Consider the following 15149-nt stretch of genomic DNA (forward strand, 5'->3'; position numbering starts at 1 on the left):
ATCTGGTGGGTGCTTCCTGAGAGCTGGGGTAGTATCCATGCAGCTAGCACGCCCCACCAGGTGGCCCTGTGGGGTGCTGCCACCATGGAGGGAGGTACCAGGCCTTCCCACAGCTCAAGGGCTGCACAGCCCAGCAGCAGCTCACGTGGGCAGACCCTGCTGAGGAAAAAAAAAAGCGGCAAGGGGCCTAATTCATTTTTTTCTCCCACGGGCCCTGCCTGCCTCTCCCACAGCCAGGGGGAGAGCTGCCAATGGGCCCTGAGCTGAAAGGGGGCCTGGACCTTCTCTCCAAGGTGGCAGTGTCCCCCCAGCAGCACCTGCCCATTTGCAGCCAACCCAGGCAGCCCCAGGGGAGCACTGCCACCATGGAGGGAAGCACCAGGATCTCCTGTAGCTCAGGGGCTGCTCAGCCCACTGGCAGCTCACCCCCCTGGCTGTGGAAGAGGCAGGGAGTTCTCTGCAGGAAAAAAATTAAAAGGATTGGGCCCCTCACCGTATCAGTGATGGAAGCCCCTAAATTGAAATGGTGCAGTTTAAATTGTTGCAATTAGGTGACTAAACTCCCATCACGTGTACAAGTAGCCATGTACATTAGTCACACAGAACTAATTTCAGATTTAAAAAATGATGGGATGAGGGCATTTTCCTACGCTGCATGGTTTATGCAAAAGTTAAGCAGCACTGTCATCCCTTGGTCTATCCATCTTATATGTTAACCAGTAAAGGGACTGGGAATTATACTGCATGCCTTAAGGAAACATAGGAGTGTAGTTAAAGTCCTCTGTGTACTTGAGGTGCTCTGGGTCTGCTGGAGAACACCATTCCAGGTCATACAGAGTTGGTGTAGTAAGGTTTAACCCCTACTGCAGAGCTTTCTAAATTTTAATCAGAAATTACTGAATGAAATTCTCTGGCCAATCTTATGAGAGAGGTCAAATTAAATTTTCCTAATGGTCCCCCAAGGCCCTTAAATTCTATAAAAATATTAAGGTCATAATCAAACCTTTATTCTATTATTAAGCATATTTTCAGGATATATTTTGTAACGAAGCAGTAAGGCAATATTTGTCAACAGGATTTTTATTTTAGTTTCTAAATATAGATTTTTAAAGAACAATACAACTATTTATTGTGATTAAAGCAAAGCCTGTCCTCATTAAATCAATATTTTTAAATGTCCTTTACTGTCAAACTTCATTATGACACACTGATAAAGCATATCAGATTATTAATTAACCATTAGTGAACCCAGTACATCCCAATATTTGCTTTCATCTTTTTTTTTTTTTTTTTTGGACAGCAATAATCAAGCATATCATTATTATTATATTATTTAATTGACTAATAACAATAATAACACCCTATAGCATGATACATATCCAAATGCCTTCAAAACATGTTAAGACTGTGCTACCTATATTTGATAGTTAATCACTGACCTCTTTCTACAAAAATCTCATGAATTATACACTGGAGTTTTTTATGTATATCCTTGGGAATGGATCAATTAATACAAGCATTCTCTCTCTGAGTACTAATACAATGATCTTTCCTTCTTTATTCATATTGGGCATATTTACACATCACCGTATGGTGACATTACTATAATGCCATAGTACTTTTGGAAGTACTAAAGCACGGTACAGTAACCGCCCATACTGTGCCATACATGCAGCACATGGTTAGATTTCGCTGCTATGTTGCTGTAGCAGCACACTAAAATGGGGGAGCATGCCACTATGGCAACATAGCTGTCGATTATGTGTAGACCCATGTGATCACTATATTACCATAGCATACCATACAGTGATATAGTGTATCACTATGTATGTGTCTCGGACGGCCAGGGCCGACTCGAGTTACGCTCATACGTCAGGGCGGGCTGGTGAATGGAGAGGCAGACACAACTTATTGGTTGTAAAAAACTTTACTCACACCGCTTGCAATCACGACGCAGGTGGTCCGGTCGTCGGAACAACCACACGAGTTGTTCCAGCTGGCGGGGCCCAAGCCAGTTAATCCATCCACAATTCAAAGCCGGCGGGGAAAGGGGTACATCGGGGTTGCGCTCGGTGACGGGAAGAAAGATCGATAGGTGATCAGTCTATCGATCGGCAGCCGCAAGTCAGATAACTTCAGAGACACTCTGCAGCGTGCTCAAAGCTCTTCGACTTGGGCGGAAGTCGCGCGGAATTTTAAACGGCCAGCGAGCCAATTACTAGCCGCCACGTGTGACTAATTTAGCACTGGCCAAAAACGGGGCACAAATTTGCATCCGAATAGCGGGAACTCTTTGCACCGTGCATCTCTGTGCTGCAAAGAAGAAATGCATCCTGCAAAGGAAACTGCAAATTGGCGGGAACTCTCCTGCACGCAGGCTCTTAATTGCAGCAGAACACTCTGCTGTGCAAAGGAGCTCTCATGTGGCCAGGAAATTCCATAGTGCCGAGGCACAAAACATCACTGGGTCGTGACAGTATGTAGGGCAAAATGTAGATGCACCAATTGTGTAGTACTTACTCATTTTTTTACAAGCTGTAAAATTTGATCTAACAAGATAAACAACATCGCTAGTACAATACCTTTTTAGTATCCTTAGTATTGCTTTTACTTAAGGATCTTGGAGATCTAATCAAGGCTGGAGCTTCATTACGTCATAGGAAGTAGGCTTGGAAGAGATTTTCTGAGGTCATCTAGTCCAACCACCTCAATGTGCTAGGTATTTTACAAATGAGATCTTAAAAGGACTCACATAGAAAAGAAAGTAATAAATATGGATTAAAGGAAGTATTATCCCTCTTCTAAATATGAACCCTGAGGTACAGGAAATTTCAGGTATGAGCAGAGTAACAAGTTACCACAAAATAAGCTAATATGTATATGTATGACATATTTATCAGTCCATGGTAACTGGCTATGTGCACACTTTCATCTTGCACTACAGGAAATGTCTTAGACTACCTTATACTGAAGGGATAAGCAAGCTTGCCTGTCTGCCAGCCACCAACTAGCATGTGGGTAGTTACTAAAGAGTAAGTATATAAGAGCATAACCTACTCTCACTCATTGCTTGTGTGTCTGTGCCTTAAGTAATTTAGGTAAAATGATTTAGACTTAGTTTTGCAATAGAGCCAAAATGCAAAACAATATTGGCCAAGTCTTATTTCCCTGCCATTACCACAAACCCATCCTCCTTGTCTGTGAAAAGAAATGGTGGGACTGTGTATATGGAAATAAAAATAATATTGCATATTATTATCACATGCAAATGAAGAAGCAGCTTTTAAAATTATTCTAGTGTTGGGCTCACAAAGCCATTTTCATTTTGAATTCTGCTTAGTGCAATATTACTTCCATTTCAGAAGAAACATTTTGAAATATCCTGTTCTTGTATTCTTATCTTAGAAGAGAATTCTGAAAGAAGGTGGACTGGATTACTACCCAGTCTACTTTACTTACCTAAGGGTAATAACCATTTGTTTTTCCATACAGGGTGCATCTACACATTGCCTTACGGTGATGTAGTGATGTGCTACAATGCAGTACAGTGTGCTATGGTAACATAGCAATCACATGGGTCTACACATGAACAGCAGCTATTTTAATTGTAGCAGTATGTTCCACCAGTATAGCATGCTGCTCTGGTGAGGTAGCAGTAAAAATTAACCATTCACCATGCGCATGGTGCAGTACAGGCGAGTACTTTAATACTTCCAAAATGAAGTATTAAAGCACAGCACCATAGCAACATTGCTGTATGGTGACATGTAGACACGCACACATTAAAATAATCGCACCATTGACTTTTTATGTTATAGTAACTCAAAATTGCTTTGAATCTTAAACTTCGGAGGCTGTGTGGAGAAAACATAATCTACAGTGCTTGTCCAAAAATGTATGATGAGAAAATTAAATTGAACATAAATCAAAGAACCACACAACACATGTGCAGCATATATACTGATTTACAATTTAGAGGGTACATGAAATGGGATTACATAGATCATCCATGTATCTAGATAGTCACCTAAGTCTTAAACAGATCTGGATTGATCTAGATTCATCATGTGTGTCAGCAAGTCATTCTTTTTCCAAACACTGGGCAGTCAGTTCAGAGCTGGTTCATAGTTTTCCATCTACTGACTCCTCTGTGAAATCCTATGAAATAGGAACTTTCATTTCTACCCAGGAGAACTTTTACAATCTTTCCTCCAATGCCTGATGAAGGATGTTTGTGCCTGAAACCTTGCAATTATTTATTTTTTTATTTTGCAAAAATCTTGTTGGTCTAATAAAAGATATCATCTCTACTATAAGTCCTAATTGCCTTTCCCTCTAGACCAATATGGCTATTACCTGGATACCTCATAAATATATTGGTATACTGGGGCATCTGTATGTACGCCCATGATAAGTGTCATTTATGTGTAGGTATAGTGAGTTCCCAAATGTGAAAAAGGAGAGTGTGATAGAAACAGAAGCAGTGTCCTTGTTGGGGATAATGTTCTTTATGGCTTTTAATCCATCCTCATGACAGATGTTGGTGTCCAAAGCTGTAACATCCATGGTAGCTAATATGATGTTTGCTGGACAATTGTTAATATAACCAGTGGCATGTTGGAATAAGATAGAGTCAAATGTAGCCAGAAACTCCCTCCATGATGGTGTCCAAGCCAGAGACAATGGGGGTCCTGGCTTGCCAATTCTGTGGATCCTGGGCAATAAGTAAAAATTGCCTGACCTGGTTCCTGGGAGATGGAAGCATTAATTTTCTTTTGTGTTTCCAAAGCTAGTGTTGTTAAGCGGTCATATAATTACTCCTGGAGTCCTCAGTCAAGAATTTGTAGAACTCCATGATGGAAAGTTGTCTCTTGGCTTCCTGTATGTCAGGGGTGGCCAACCCATGGCTCCAGAGTCCAAACTTCTGAGTCCAAACTGAGTAATGTGCCCACTGTAAGCAGTCATGTCCTGTGACATGATATAACAGCTATGGAAGCTGGTCACCGTGTGCTTGTGCAAAGATTCAAGGAGACATATATTAACTTCTGAAGAGCCATATGTGGCTCCAGAGCTGGGTTGGCCACCCCTGCTCTATGTATTCTGTTTTGTCCTTGACAATAATGGCATGCCCCTTATCAGTGAGTGACATCTGCAACTGATTGAAGATTTCAAAAGATGGAACTTCCTTGATAGTTTGTTCCAATGATTATTCACTCTCATACTAAAATATCTGTATGCTATTTCCAATTTAAATCTGTTTGGAATTAAACTGTTTAAATTCCAGACATTAGCTGAGTGCTGCATGACTCTTGCACATGCTACTATCAACTTAAATAGCAAGTTAGAAACTTAACATGTTTACAGAGGGGAACAAAAAGGGTGCTAAAACAAAGGCAAGCATGCATTTTCTTTTTTCTGTTATAAACATGTGATATTTAATAAGCAGCATAATAATACTCTGTTCTGGTAGAGATGACCTAGCATGTGATCCCTTTTGTTACATATGAGGTCCCTAAAACATTTTCTTGATTATTCAGTTTCAAAAACTTTGGTGTGTACATTGTCTCTTCTTACATTCCTTCACAGTGCTTACCAGAACAGGAACCCCATTTTGATTAAGGTCACTAGAAAACATTATAATAGAAGTAAATAATGGCTTCTGGATTTGACAGTAGAAAGAATCAAATTTTCCAGAGCATGCTCTTAATAAAATAAGTTATTTTTACTAACAATATTTGTAAATATTCAACAAAGAGTTTATGCAAATACGTTTCAATATATAAGTTGACTGTGAACTGTTCACTTTGACAATGTGTTCTTCACTATTCATGGTGCATGGCTGGTTACCTAAACCCCTTGATATTGTTCTTGCTTGGATGACTGACAGTTTAAAAGAATAATGAATAACAAGTGATGAACAGCAAATAAGAAATAGTATACGAAGAATAATGAATACTCTTATTCAGATGAGATACATGAATACCCATTTTTGCATAAGGATGTTTGTATAGTGCAATTTATTCCTATGTAGAGACAAAAAGAAGGTTGATGAACCACTTTATTTCTATTTAAGTCCAATTTAAGGTTAGTTTTGAGAACTTAAGTAGAGCTGGGGACATATTTTTCTGTCAAGCAATAAATACTCTTAAAATGTCTTTTCAATGGTCCCAAATCCATTTGAGAATTCAGGCTGAATTAATCAATTAATTGTGGCAGGGGGAAAAATGTTGGTGCTAGATTTACCAGCTTGGGGGAGGAGGGGGCTTTAATTCAAGAGCCTTGTGAGTAGGGCATACTTAACACAAAGAAGATTCAGGGCTGTTATAAATGTTCAGGTAAAGTCATGATAGGATCTGAAGTGTGATCCACTCAATCCAAATTTACCAAGGGGGACCAGTGGGGAATAGGAGAGCCCCTGTTCCCCTGAGCACTACCAGGAGTAACTAGGAATAACAGCCATAAGTTGACTGAGAGTAGGTTCAGGCTAGACATCAGGAAGCACTACTTCACAGTCAGGGCGGCTAGGATCTGGAACCAACTTCCAAGGGAAGTGGTACTCGCTTCTACCCTGGGGGTCTTCAAAAGGAGGCTAGATAATCACCTTGCTGGGGTTTTTTTACCCCAGCATTCTTTCCTGCCCATGGCACAGGGTCAGATTTGATGATCTGCTCAGGTCCCTTCCGACCCTACCAACTATGAAACGATCCCACCTCCTACCTTACAACACATGCATGGCAAGAGGTGTGATTGTGGAGTCCACCATCAGATCCAATCAAACCTTATTGCCAGTGCATGATTATAATCCTGGGCTCCTCCTGAACTGGCAAGTAGCAAATTCCTGCAGCATATGGGGTACTGCCCCAACCGGGGTACTGCCACAGCTGGGATTCCCATCAGCTGACAGGGCTCCCAGCCACAGGGGAGTACCTGGCCACATGTTCAGTTAATGGCATAAGAAGGACCCACAAAGTTATTACACATTTTTTTGTGGAAAAAAATTGTGACATATTCCTTGTTTTATCATGCCATTCATTGATTGAACTTGTGGTTGGGTCACAACTTAAGATGTGATTGACTGGTTAATCACATTTTAAGCATAATATGAAGATGGGACCTTCTGCAATAGTGCCCTAAACACCAAACTGTGTAACATTCTCTATATTTTACCTATTTTTTTGGTTTGACTACTAAACTAAAAATCAGTTATTTACCTTGTCTTAGACTTAAATGAGGAATAAGCCACATGCTGGCCCAGTCAGAGTGGTCTACCTTGTTCTCTAAGACTAACCATTCCCAAAACATTTCTTAATAAAAAACTCATTCATGCAGATCTTCAAGAATTGTGAATAAAAACAGTATCTGTTTTTATCATCAGTACTTACTAAACAGCTGCTAAGAATATAAACAAATCTGTTTTAGTATCATTTGACCTGCTCGCCATTTTAGGGGGAAAATTAGAACACATTGAAAATCAAATACTTTCAAACCGATTTTTCCCCCCTTTTCTTCTTTGCATGGGCCCAGGAACACTTTTTAGCCTAGGCCTAGAACTGATGGCTAGAACTGGAACAGGTATAGGTTCTCTGAATATGAACAGACTGGGGTTACAGGAATGTCCTGAGAAAATGTATAGCTTGCTCTGCATTTTGGTTTTCCAAGGGTGTTTTCACATCTATTTTGCAACCTGGGAAAATTTTCTCCCATGTTGCACATGTATTTGTTTAGTATTCACCTGATCCAATAATACCTAATGTTGTAATCAGGATTTGAACCTTCTGCACACAAATTCAACAAACAGGAACACATCTAATTTTATGCAAGTTTTTAAACCTCATTGGCTTCAATGCTTAATTATTTGAACAGTCTTGGACATCAACTCATAATTTTAAAAAGAGGTGAAGTCCTTTTATGAATCAGAACTTAGTTTAAAAAAATCAAATTTATTTCCTGTCACTACTTCCATCTCTTCCATCCTTTTCAGGGTAACTACAAGGATCGCTGAGATTTTGATGTAATTTTATGTTTTGTATTGTTGTTTACTCCTCCACAGCTATCCCCCATTTAGAGGTTTTGGGATATTGCATTCTTTATCCAGTTTGTTCTAGGTTTCTTGTTTTAACAAATGAGTTTTGATCAGATCCTACAAAAGGCTGAAGGTGTGAGCATCTGACAGGATAAAACCATTTTCTGATGACCTAATAGTATAAATAGGGCAAGTGAATTTGTTACATGCACCTTCTATAACAACTCTAGACAAACGGGCATACACATTTTTTTCAATAATAATTGGGTTTATCTTTTGCCTATCAGCTATAAGTTATATTTTTAATTTACTCTCTTTCTTATTCACTTTTTGATGTAACAGTTCAATGGGGGTTTAATTCCTTTTCCCATGCATCCCCTTTTATCATGCTTCTAATTACCTAGTCTAATTGCTCTGAACCGGTATGAGCTCGTGCATTTTAAATGCTTTTCTTTAATTACAATTCTTTGCTGAAGAAAATGTCACTGAAATGCATCTTGCAAAGCCTCTTAAAAACTCAAGCCCATTACATAAGTGTATATAGTCAACTTAGTCACAAAAAGTGAAGAAGCATGCAAATAAAAATGACTTGAGAAAAAATATTACCAAAAAAAATGAAGACAAAAAATGAAGACAAAATTTGATAAATATATAAAAGAATGTTTGATCATGAAAGGAGCTACACTGGCAGGCCTGTGACAAATAAAAATGTTATTCATTCACAAAAGAGATGTATACAATAGCGCCAAATTTTCCCTACATCCCATTGTATTATCGCCCAAAACTTGACTTGAAAGTGCCATCTTCTACAAGTAAATACATTTAATGACTCTGTTCCATACTACATCTACTTTATTTTGTAATGCATATTGGAATCTGTTGGTAAAAACTGTGGTACTGAATAACAGTGCTGATAAATGGAATATTTATCAACAAGGATGCAATAAATGAAAAGTATGTATTGCTTATAGTTCAATAACCATATTAAATATAACAGTGTAACTAAGAGAAATTATGCTATGTAATTATTATGTTATATAATGTTATATACATAAATTATATAATAAAAATATTAAGCATTTTGCATCAGATCCTCAACCATTATAAATCCAAAATTAGAGAAATGGCTTAATATATTTAAAAGTAGTGATGGCATTATGACAATATGCCAGTTACATGTAAATTACTTTAAAAAAATTAGCATGGGATTTAGATGCAACAGAAGTCTTTTTTTTTTTTTTTTTTTGCAAACATAGTGCCAAAGAGGTTTATCTGTTCCAGTGTTTTCATATATTTAGACTTACATTTCTGCACACTTATTATTTGTTAGTCCTCATTTGTCTAAATGTCTATCATTAAAAAATAAATAAATAAGCAAACTTACCATGTGAAACTAGTTCTGTATAAATCTGCAAAGGACAAACACATCTTGCCTCTTTAGTGATAACAAACAATTTGACAGTGTGATGTGTAATTGCTTTATCTATATGTACATGTCTCAAGCTTTCCCTGGTTTGAAGAAGTTGCTTTCATTTTTCTTCCTTTTATATTGTTTTCTTAGTAACCAGAGAGCTAGAATTAGTCATTTCTGTTTTCCAGGATATTTTTTCCCCTAGTAATCTGTATCATAGCTACTCTATGGACAATGAATGTTATCCCTCATTGGCACTCTCTACTTTTTAATTAATTTCCCAGCAGTATATTAATTAGTCAGCAAGAGTGGTCTAGAATACTTTGATACTTGTTAATGAGATTAGAAATCTTTTTATCAACTTTCTGAATGCAAGAGCTGAAAAGCCCTTTAAAATGTTTTTGTCTAGACAGCTATCAAACTTTATCAACTGTTTATAGCAAAATTGTAGCAGGTGGCTCAGTAAATACCACAAAAAATAGTACATACAGGATTAGCATACTTATAAAAAGCAGTTTCTATGCAGTTTCCTTTCCAGATAAGAGATCAAATCAGATCAAAGCTTTAAGGTTGCACAACCAAGTATATGCACTCAGGGAGTAGCTATTTGTGCTTTAAGATTCAGCGATCCATGTTTTAGTCCCTGCTGCTTATGAACATGCAAGAGGTGCCCTGTTATATTAGCATCTGCCATATACATCAACATTTACTTTAACATTTGGTTATCTAAAAGAATAAATAGGGGTTGCTTGTTAATATTTTAAGTAGATGAGCATGATTTGTCTGTTAAGTACACCAGGAGTTATTTTACATGAGTTTAGGTTTAATCCATTGCCAATACACAATTTATGTGGATTTCTGTGCCTAATATGTCCTTAAAGATTGGTTCTATGGCAGATTAATCTCCTTCATTCAAAGAACATGTCATCATTTGTAGAAGGGGAAAAAAAAAGAATAAAATCTTTCATTTTAGAGTGATATATATAGACCTGGTTGAAAATAAACAACATCTTTTTCAGAATTTTTTGACATTGTGATATTTAAATGCACTGTTTCCCTCCCCCCCAAGTGGTACAGACAGAGATCTGTACAATGTTGATAAACATGGATTTGAAGTGTACAGGCAGCCCTCGTGCTTACAACACAATTGGTTTCTGAAAAACGTGTCTTAAGTCGAAACGTTGTAACTCGGAACCAATTTTCTCATAAGAAACAATGCTACAAATGGGTGATTGGTTGCTGAACTAAGGCCCAATACCCTATTTTCACCAAAAATACCCCAGAATTTTGTATTGGATCAATTATAGATGAGTAATATAGCTACATTAATTTATTTATATTGTAAATAGCAATCATATTGATTTGGAAGGACTTCTTTGACGTGACTTTGCTGGACTTTTTGAAGGGCTCTTGGTTGAACTTTTTCAAGGTTCTTGGCTGGAGTCTTCTCAGGAGTCTTGGCTGCAGGTTTTTCTGGAGTCTTGTCTGCTTTCTTAAAGAAAGTGTCCAAGGAACTTTAGACAGATGATCTCCAAGGAGATGAACTTGTTCACTGGTGTGGGGTCGCATTGGATCAAGCATTATAAAATTGAAACTGACTTCAGAAAGTTGAAAGTGTCAATTTATAAACATTGTCAGTGTGAAACATTGCAACTCAAAATGCTGTAAGTCAAGGACTGCCTGTACTTCAAAATGGCCGAGAAGACATGCAACACCAGTACTCTCTAGCCAGGGGGCTAGAGAGCAGAAATCCCTGCATGTCTTTTGGTCTCTGTTTTCCAATTGTTCCCAGGAACAGTGGTGCACACAGGAAAGTGCTCATTGGCTGTCTATTAAAAGTCAAAATTATTGTTAGCTTTTGGATGTCCGAGCTTTTAAAATTCATTTTCAACCTTTTCTCCACAGTCATGAGTGTGAGAAACTTATTTTAAAAAATGAAAGCTGAAATTCACCTCCAAATAAAAGGAATTGGAAGTTGAGGTTTTAGGAGAAAATACAACAGAAAATGCAAGGTAAATGACTCCTGAGTGTTGTTAGCACTGCACTAAAGAATATTGACCATAAAACAAAAATAATTCTTGACAAAGAGAGATGATAAATTATGGTGGTATAATCCTTTAGAAAATATTTTTAAATTAAAGGGGGGAGTTCAAAAGACCAAAATTTAGAAGTAAAGGAATTAGATCATAATGGAGGCCAGTTCAACATTCTGTGATGAAGTCACAGAAGATGCAAGACAACAAATAGACAACCTGATTCATGGGTCTCTCAGGCTACTACCAAGCTAAAAGAGGAATGGAAGATAAGAAAACTAAACAATGTTTTTTTCTTTATGTAAGTCTTTACTAAAGAGAATGCTAGGAAGATAGTTAGGTTCAGGCTAACTCTTTTTTGGTAATAAAGACAGGATGCAATCCAATGCTGTACACTTAATTTTAAAAGGAACACAAGGAAAGTCAAACAACAGCAAGCCTTATTTCAGTGCCTGGGAGGTTTAACTGAATTATAATTAAAAACAGAATTAGAGACAGTAGTATTCATGTTGCAATATGAAAGTCTCAGCTTGGATTGGGAACCTATTGTGCTAAGTACCTTACACATTTAAAGTGAAAACACTGTCCCTCTCCCTTGCAATATAAGCAAATGCCTAGATTAGCATGATAAAAAACATTTTTTTAATCTACTAGTATCTGTTGATCATATCAAGAAAACAACAGTGAATTGTATTCAGTGTATTTTATCTGAATTTTCACTATATGCAGAGGAAGAAAACATGATTTAGGGGAGGGCTGAGTGTGCACGTGCAAGTGTGCACCCCACCCCCCAGCACGTAATTCTGTTGTGGGGAAGGGGTCTGGGGGGGGCAGATTGAGGTTCCTGTGGTCAGAAATGGAGTGGGGCAGAGACAGGGGCATGGGTTGGGGTGAATGGGGCCCCAGGGCTGATCATGAGATGCTTGGAGCTGAGGCAGCTCATTCAGGGGTGCTGGGGGTCTCCCGCTTCTATGTGCACCCCCGGGGCAGGCACAGGGGGCATATTCCCCCCCATTTTTGTGTGGGGTGGAGGTGGCTGCTGCTATAGGCTACACTCTACACCGTGCTGCCAGTGCCCTGGCAGCCTCATGACACCACTTGCTTCCTGCATATTGGCTGTGCCACCTGCCCAGCAGTTGAAGGCATATGTCATTGCATGGTTCCCAGGACACAGGCAGCAGGGCGCGGAGTGCAGCCAGCAGTGGCAGCAGACTGCCCCACAAAAAGCACAGTCCAGAGGGGGTAAGGGGGGCACATATACCCTGTGCCTACCTTGGGGGTGCAGGCAGTGGTGGGAACTCCCCTTGCACCCCTGGATGAGCCACCTGGTCAACAAGCATCCTACAACCTGCTTCAGGGTCCCATTCACTCCCCACCCCATGGGCGCCTCAATATGCCCCCCCCATACCCCTTCCTTCCCCTTCACCCCTTACCATCCTCGCATTTACCTGCTGAGCTGGGTGCTGCTCCTCACAGGGCCAGGATAGGGTGAGTTCCCATCTGACTGCAGACTCCAGCTGCTTGTCTCTGTTGGCAAGTGAAGCCCATGGCCAGGTTGCCTACATTTGGGAGGCTAAGCCCCCTTATCCCAGGCCTCTTCCACCTATGATTTTCACAAACCTTAGTCAGAGGTCTTCAGAGGACAATATTAAAGAAACTATATTGTCATATCATAAGAGATAAAATGGGGGGGGGGGAATGGTCTACTTTTATCACAGGAGAAAGCTAAAAGGGAAAAAGTTACTCCATTTCTGTGATAGGACTGGTGCTTAATAGACGTTTTCATTATTATTATTAAAAGAAGACTGACCAGTGGTGTAGCAAAGTTTGACATTGATACAAAATTAGTTAAAGTAACAGGAGAAACGTGGGGGAAAATGACAAGGATGGTGAATGGGCAGCATTATGGTAGATTACATTCAATGTTGACAAATGAAAGGTAATGAACAGCCGAAGAAATATTTTGTGCTCAGGCACATTTCTGAGCTGTAAACTAAATGTAACCACACACTAGAAAATGTCTGCCTCCATGTTGGGTGCCCAGCAAAAAAACTTAATTTTCCCCTTTCCTCCCCTAACACAAAATCTTAGGGGTAAAATGTTTTGTGAGCTGAATGTTTTCTGACAGATATACAGATACAGTTGTCTTAGCCAATGTTCAGATCTCAATTTTAAAATCTGCCAAATATAAATTCTAGGTTTTCATCAGGCTTCATGTGAAAAAAGTAAACATACAGAGATTCACATCTGAATCTAGATTTTAGATATGAGTCTGTCCCTAGTCCAGAAAATCCTATTGTGTAGAAGTGCAAAGGTATTGTCTGTTATAGGTACTACATAGCTGATTCATGCTTCATATGGTCTGAGCAGATCATTATTTGAACATTAAGTGAAAAATTGTTTTGACTTGTTTATCCAATTGTCTTTATTGAGCTTGCTTGTCTTCACCTCTGTTCATTTAATTGGAGGGGCAGGCTACAAGTTTTAAATTTCTGGTTCATTTTTAAAATTCAGTAGCCCTCAGATGCCTTCATTTATGTCATGGTAGCCATTTACATTATAATGTTTAATACATATTTTTCCCTTCTCTTGGGTACTTAGAGAAAACTGTAATGGGTTTTGCTTAGTAATGTGCTTTCTTTTGAAGTTGGAGAAATAAAATATCCCATCCAGGAAGAGCACACACCAACTGCAGATGCTTCCTCAGCCTGACAAAGGGTGTTTGTGCCTGAAAGCTTGCAAAGAAGAATTTTTTCCAACTATTTGAGTTGGCCTAATAAAAAATATCAGATTTACCCAAAGAACCTTGTTTGAAATAAAATTTAGCATCTTTTTTTTTTTTAGGCAATGGTCAATAATGTATTTGATATTCAAGAGCCATGTCTAACCCTACAACTTCTAATTGATAGTGAAGTCTATTATATGATGATCATAAACTCAGGTTTACAACCATTTTCAAAATGCTTAATTGGTATTAATCTTTGCTAAATAAATTGCATTGTTGTCATTACTATAAACAAAGCTAGTGTTAATATTATTGACATTTCATATGGACTACTATGCACAGGCTATTAAACTGGAGCCTCCTATTATTATTAAACAGTTGAATTTCAGTAATTGTAATACTTTTCCCAGGTTCAGATTTTGTACTTTTCCTATTATATTAGCACACCTCTGGCGTACAGATCTAGTTACAAGGTTGGGTGTTAATAATATGTTCATTTGTTGTAGCTTTGCTGCCATCTACACTCTGAATCACAAATGTGCAGAGAATTTTCCCCTAGGTTTAAAAAGTTCTAAACTGAATACAAAACAAGCAAAAGCACCCAAGAGTTTGCAGTTGCATAAATTCTCATCTTCTTCAGTAAGCACAAAAGGCACATGACCACGTTGGAAAAAATTAAAAAATATATATTTAAATTCCTACTCAGGTCACAAAATCACTCTGAGAAACAAAAACAAATTTTAAACTTAAATATTATGTGACAATATTTTGCAAGGGTAGATTAAGTTTATTTGATTCAATGGTCATGCTCCAAACCAGTGATGATAAATAGTAAGCAAAAGGTTGTATTGATTTCATAGATTCACTCCTATATTCATTGTCTTCAAAATGTGGGCATTGTATTACACTATTCAGATTTTATCTAACTCCTGTACCCACATTTAAAACGTCTCCAAG

The sequence above is a fragment of the Alligator sinensis genome, unplaced genomic scaffold (genome assembly GCF_000455745.1).
Source record: "Alligator sinensis unplaced genomic scaffold, ASM45574v1 scaffold468_1, whole genome shotgun sequence".
NCBI lineage: Eukaryota > Metazoa > Chordata > Crocodylia > Alligatoridae > Alligator > Alligator sinensis.